Genomic DNA, 7,586 nt, shown 5'->3' with positions numbered 1-7,586 from the left:
GTTATCGAGCCGAACTTTATGCAATAAGAAGTATCACTGTAAGAAACAGGTGACATGATCTCATAGCTTTATTTTTCTCTCTCTCTCTATGTTGAATAGCAATGCATCAGCAGTGGATATCTGTCATTGTTCGCCCATATATATCATGTTGAAGAGGAACTTGAATTATATCAAAGACAGCTTTGGATCAATTCAGTCATGTGGAGAGTTTGCGATGTGCAGCCTGTGTGGTTTTAAATGCTTAAAAATAGGTCTTTTTATTGTGTGAGTGGCCAGAGCAAGCTCTCTCATCCTCTGTGATCTTTGCCAGGGGTCGTGTAATGCTCCTTAATGTGCTCATAAATCATGGCTGCTCAGCCCATACACACAAGAATGTAAAGAATCCAACGCAGCCTCCATCTATCTCTCTCTTCTTCTGTCTTCAAGTCAGTCCAGTAAATCTTTTTTTTACTCTGAACACTCAAAGAGGAATTTCTCTGCAGCTGATTTTCTGCTAATTAATTACATACTGAGCTCAGTGATGGAATGATTTAGGAATGTAGTGGACCCGTTGTGCTGTTCTCTTTACCATGAAATAAAGCTCATACAGTGCAACGTTTAAATTAGATCTTGATCTTTCTTAGTTTACAGGCAGATTTGTCTTCTGCAGCTACACTGCAGGATGTCTATTTTAAAAATTGGGGCTGATGATGTTCAATGGTCAGTCTGTCATGCCCCTTTTAACTTCAATTACTGAATTTCTCTCTTGTTATTTTCATTAATATTATATTAAAGTGTTAGTTCACCCAAAAATTAAAATTCTGTCATAATTACTAAACCCTCATGTCGTTCCAAACCCATAAGACTTTCGTTCATCTTCGAAACACAAATCAAGATCTTTTTGAGGAAATCTGAGAGCTTTCTGTCCTTTCATTGACTGCTATGCAACTACCACTTTCAGGCCCAGAAAGATAGTAAAGTCATAATTTAAGTAATCCATGTGACTCCAGTGGTTTAACCTCAATTTTATGAAATGATGTGAGTGCTTTTGAGTGTGAGTTTGCTCAAAAAAACAACAACATAATTTACCACTTTTATACCACTCCAACACGTGTTCACGAGAGCACCACGACTCATGCGTGTTGTGATGACTCCAGAGCAGACTCGGGCCTCAATACAACACACATTCGTGCGTTCACGACAGCATCACGACAGAGTCATGAAGCATGCATGTTGTGTTGACACAAGAGTCGTTTTGTGTAAATGCGTGTTGGAGATTAATATTTTCTAAATAAAGAGGTATATATATATATATATATATATATATATATATATATATATATATATATATTATAGGTATATATATATATTTATTTATTTATTTATTTATTTATTTTTATTTATTTTTTTCTCGCAAAGCACTCGCATCACTTCATAAAATTGAGGTTTAAGACTTGTTTATACTTTCGCCTGGCTCGCAGCGCGAGTCTCCGCAGACTGCGCGCCCACCTCCCCAAACTGTAAATACTCGACGCACTCGCCGTTGTACTACTCTGTGAAACGACAGGGGGCGACTCAAGTAATTGTCCTTTTAACCATCAGGAATCAATGGTGAGAAGAAGAAAGTTCCACACGTGACAATGTTTATTTTAGTACATCACCACCAATACCACACTACAAAAAGAATTGTGTAAAATCCAATAAACCCTGAGATTATTACTTGTGACATTAGAACAAAATATGTGGATATAAAAACATGTATCTAGGCTAGGCTATACAACTAAATTAACAATCTCTTAATTATTTTCCAATTTCACTAAACATTTCATTAAGTTTCGTGGACGTTTTATAAAACATGGACCTTTATTTTTTATTAAAATGGCGAATGTCTGCTATAGGCTCATTTTGTAAATGTACGCAACTAATTTAAGACGCACAAACTGGGTGCCGGTGGGTGAGAAGTGCTCGGCCAGATTCGGCTTTTTGTTACAAAAAAAAAAAAGCCGTGCACACCACCAAGCGAAATGGTGTCTTGCACCCAACGCGCACGACAGCCCACACCGCAATGACGTCATTTTTGCCGCGCGCACCTTCGTGCTAGTGCGGACGCGGCGACAAACCTAGCTTAAACCGCTGGAGTCACATAGATTACTTTAATTATGGCTTTATTACCTTTCGGGGCCTTGAAAGTGGTAGTTGCGTAGGCTGTCAATGGAGAAACAGAAAGTTTTAGCTTTCATTAAAAAGATCTTTATTTGTAGGAATTGGGCTGCATGATATATCGAAATTATAGGAAAAACGCAAATGTAGGCGTTTTTCCTACATATCGCAATATGCATATCGCAATGATTTGCGATAACTGAATGATTTTAATACTTCAAAAGATTATAAAAAGTCTAAGGCTTAGGTCAAAGCAGACAGCGAGAGACTGGACACGTGACTTACATAAGTGTGTGACATGATTAATGTTATTAGGCGCAATAAGCAAGTAGCCTACTTATGTGCACACTGCACAGGATGCTTCTTTATCTTAAAAAATATAGAATGTGAAACGCATGTTGGTTTTATCATTTTCATTTTTTAAAACATTTAAATAGGCTATATTTTAATACTTAAAAGCAGCATCGTGCTGCATATCGAATATGTCCAATGCTATCTCACTACCAATTCGTACGTATTTTACGAGGAGGCTAATTCGTACGAATTCGTACGATTTGTCTAAACCCCAGTGATGGGTAGTTTTAGGGGCGGGGTAAGGTCTTCCGTACGAATTCTTGCGAATTAGCCACCTCATAAAATACATACGAATTGTCGTTGGATCATTTAACTAATTATCGCAAATCGTTTTTCTTTTTTGTTTTTTTTAATATTGTGCAGCCCTAGTTCCGATTATGAACGAAAGACTTAGGGGTTTGGAATGATATGATGGTGAGTAATTAATGGCAGATGAACTATCCCTTTAATATTAATTAATCGGCTTGTAATTTCAAAGAAAATCCAAAGATCTTGATAAGATGTGTCATGCAAGGCTGTAGGCTATCCAACATCAACCCCATCTCATGGAATGCGTCTTACAGCATGCATTGTATTTATCGTGCAATTTATACGAGAAAATTAGTTTTTACGTGCAAATGATATGCACTGTAAACCCCCTTAGGATTTGTGGTGTGGGGTACGTGCATATTATACGTTTGGGTAGGATAGGCCTATACGGGCGTTTTACACGCCATAAAGTGCGTATCATATGCACGTAACAACTCATTTTCGCTTATAAATTGCACGAAAAATACAATGCGTGCTATAGAGACGCATTTCGTGACACTGCAGGGATTAGTTGATTATCAGTCGATCAATTGGTTGATGTGAATTGGTTAGTTGATTATCAATCGATCAATTGGTTGATATGGGTTTTATATAAAATGTTTTTATAATTTTATTTATTAAGAGCATTTGCAGAAAGGTATAGGCCTATATAGCCTATATATATATATATATATATATATATATATTAGCTACATTACATTTTATAAACAGTTTTATAAAATATATATTTTTATTATATAAAATAATAAGTTTATAGAATAATGCAATGTATAGGCTACTAGATAAAAAACGATTTATTAACCTTTAAATTGATATTCTCTGTCTGTTTAGAAGTGTTATATCCTTTGTAACTAAGCAAGTAGGTTAGATGCAGCCAGGTTAAATACAGCAAAGCACTCAGCATTCCGTTCAGTTGCACTGAAGGGGCCACCGGGAGGCCAACTCCTATTTTGCATATGGAACAGTGCCGCGTGGTGATGAATGGTAAGTTCAGCAGTACAGCACAGACGGTGTTCATTCTCTCGCGGACACTTGCATAAAGATATGTTCGCATACTTATCTGCAAATTACTGTATCAGATTATTTATTTAGATCTATGATTTAGCCTCAACGATTCATTACAGAGTCATTTGTACCTTTAATCAGAATGAATGGAATAAAGGGCTATTTCCATCCTCTTGATTACGAATGCTGCATTGTAATCTATAAACGGAAACAAGGCTGAGAATATAGTTAAATCTATGATTAATTGTGCAATGTTGCTGATAGTCCTGGAACCCAGGAGCGGGGTTGAGAACCACTCAAGGTTACTAAGTTAGGCTACTAATTACATTGGGTCTAGATTGATTTACGCAGAATGACTGAGATTGGCCAAACTGAAATTGCTCAATTAGTTCAAATTTCAGCTGAAGTTAATATTTTTGAAAAGGTAGATTTTGCTGTTCCATGCTTAGCTTATAAAATGACACACGGCGACGTCCTAATTAAACATAATTAATCAAAATGAGTTATCGCCCACCCTGCCAGGGGCGGTGCCCACAAGCCTTGACTTCCTCACCGGTAACGTTGCTGTAGTCCAATTTTGCTCAAATGTAATAATAGACTCTGTTTTTAGCAGAAAGGAGAAAACCAAATCTGTTTTCTCTGGTTGCGCTTCAGCTCCCATGCTGAAGAAGAGTGCTTGAAGGTTGGAAGAGAAGTGCACTGCCTGTCATTAGGCCCAGCGGGTTGAGCGGCTGAGAAGCTGCTAGAGAGCGAGAGAGAGAGAGAGCGAGCGAGAGAGAGAGAGAGAGAGAGAGAGACTTGTCTAAATGATTAATGTTGCGAGGTTGGTAGGCGGAGGCGGAGGAAGGCATATATGTAAGGTTATGTATTAAGAATACAAAGTACAGTATTGCCTATTTCAAAAAGTATCAAAGTAAAATTCACAGAATCACTTTTAAGCTAAATTAAGATTCACTCTCAGTTGTTCTCAACTGTTTCTACCAAACTAACAAAGAAAAAAAAAAAATCTGAAAAACAACTGAATGAACACATTATTGTCATTTACATGCCATTCAGTCACCTTTATTAACTATCCAGAGGGATTTAATTATTTTGAAGCAACCACTTTTCAGTTTCAAACACATGCTTTCAGTCCGATATGGCCAAGAGGTAAGAACTAGAAATATATACACGTTTTACATTGCAGCTCTGTCATTTTCACACACAAAACAAAGAAAGGATTCTGGCATTGACGTAGCATTGTGACAGAGGGGGTGAGTCCTGTTTTGTTGCTTCATTCATTTGTCAGTCAAAACACCATAAATTCAGATTTAAATGACCAGTACTTTCAGTATAAAACAGAAAAAAAACTGTAAAGTCAAACTCATGGCCATTCAACATGGCCATTATCATCAACATTCCAAGTTAAAAGATTCAGCACATGCCTTGGGAAAAATAGCATATCGTTTTGGGAGTAATAAAAATATGTTGCGCACTTGCAAAAGTTGAGCGGATGTTAATGACCATTCAAAGTCTTGAATGCCCTTTTTAAAATAGTATTTTCTGTGCCCAAGAGATAAACTTGTACAAGTGCATGGGCTTACATCCGTGTGCAATAAATCTTTGCTTTGCTTTGCAGAGATATTACTACAGCAGTTTATGCACAATGGAGACTAACTCTGATACACCACGTACAAGCTGATAACATGTAATCTGGTTCAAAGCGAACTTGGTTATTGAACTCTTCCAAGTTAACTTTTCATATAAATCATCATCTAGGGGTAATAAATCTTCAATTTTCTTATATATAAATCATGCCAGAGAGAGTTACAATGGGGAAAATAGCTGATCAGCAACAGAACAGCATATTTTGTGTAGAATTTGTATTTCACTTATTAAAGTGAAATTTTGCGAGTCATTCTTTAGTGCTGGATTCTGAAAGCAGAAGTCCCTAGTTGTTGGATTTCCTGTAGTTTCACTAGTGGCTCTGAGCACAGTTCATCATTGATGGTCTCTCGTAGTGGTACTGGAATTTTAATGGCATTGGAGTATCCACCGCTCTGCCACTAATCGCAAAGGGCTGGTAACCTGTTTCCAGGCAGGAGTGAGAGGACTTTTCCTTATGGTCTTTCTTATACTTCATGCGACGGTTTTGGAACCAGATTTTAATCTGGCGGTCAGTGAGCTTCAGCAGCGCTGCCATCTCAAGTCTCCGAGAGCGGCACAGGTAAGCGCTGAAGTGAAACTCCTTCTCCAGCTCAAGCAGCTGAGCGGAGGTGAATGCTGCACGTGCCCGTTTACTGTTAGAACAGCTGCTATCCCGTACTCCTGCTTCACTGCTGTGCCTGGAATCACCTAGAAAACGAAAGATGGATAGAAGTGTTCAGGTACACGAGTTTCTGGTTCCCTGGTTTCACAGACAAAACTTAAGCCTTGTCCCAGACTAAAGTGCATGTTTGAGCTGTTTCAACTGAAAGGAACTTGCACTATCTTAAAATATGTCAGTGCCATCGTTTTGTCTCAAGATGCACACCAGTAATGTTTTTTTTCTAAGGTAATTTTATAAAAGCTATGTCCTAATTGAACTAAGGCCTAATCCTGGTTTAATCTAAGCCCTGTACGTGAAACCGGGCCAAGATTTGTCAAAAATAAAATATTCTCAAGTTTAGACAATGAAAAGAACTCTCATCCCAAATTATTAAAGGGATAGTTCACCCAAAAATGAAAATTCTGTCATAATTTCCTCACCCTCAAGTTGTTCCAAACTTTGTCTTTGTTCTGTTGAAAACAAAGGAAGATATTTTGAAGAATGTTTGTAAAATAAGGGGGGGGGAAAGTCAAAGGTGCCCCAGAATGGTTTGGTTACAAAATGATGACAGAATTTTCATTTTTGGGTGAACTATCCCTTTAACCGTGTTGAATAGGATAATCTCTCTGAAGCATAAACTGGGATGATGAAAATGTAGCATGACATCCTTGAATATGCTCAGCTGCAAATTTAAACCCTCAGTGATAAATCAGTGTGCATGGAATACAGAACGCTGTCTTTGGGCAGACCACTGTTGGTAGACTAATCACCAAGTTAATTATCCATGTTCTACTGTTGGATTCCCTAATGATTTTTTTCTTATCAAAAAAGTTTGTTCAAGTTGTAACCTCAATGCCATCTTAACCCATTACATTATAAAATATATAGCTGACATTATATTCGCTGTATCACCTCACTAATTATTGAATATGTTTTGTAAAACTTATTCACTAGTGTGAATGTAAGAATTTGGCTTAGGCTAAAAGAAGTGAATCAGTTTTATCTGTGTGACCCAGAAAAGCATAGCCTCAGACAATAAAAAAAATTCCACTGTAGGCTCTTTTTTTTATTATTCTGCTCCTTAGTAAATGTTTAAGCTTAATCAAGTTCACAGAACAACTGGCGGTCTCTAGAAAATATTACTTTCCTTAGAAATTCCCTTTTTTATGTAGCCTATAGACATTTTCACAGAGAAACATCATAATACTGTTAGACACAATATCAAATTCCTATGCTTAAAATATATAATTGTGTTTTTGTCAATGAGCAATAAACATAGATTATATTTTCCCCACTCTTGTGTTTTTCCATAAACGTGTCCACATTCATCTTAGACTCTTTGGTTTTTGTGTTCTTGATGGACTGGACTGATAAACATATTTAAATAAATTAACTTAAATGATAAGAATGAAAGTTCAGTTTTAGACACATTCTTACATTAATTTACTAGAAGTAAACACCATCTTTATTAGTCAAGATTGAAATGTTGCTT

The sequence above is a fragment of the Abramis brama genome (genome assembly GCF_963993115.1).
Source record: "Abramis brama genome assembly, chromosome: 22".
Taxonomy (NCBI): Eukaryota; Metazoa; Chordata; class Actinopteri; order Cypriniformes; family Leuciscidae; genus Abramis; species Abramis brama.
Note: the sequence above shows the minus strand (reverse complement) of the source record.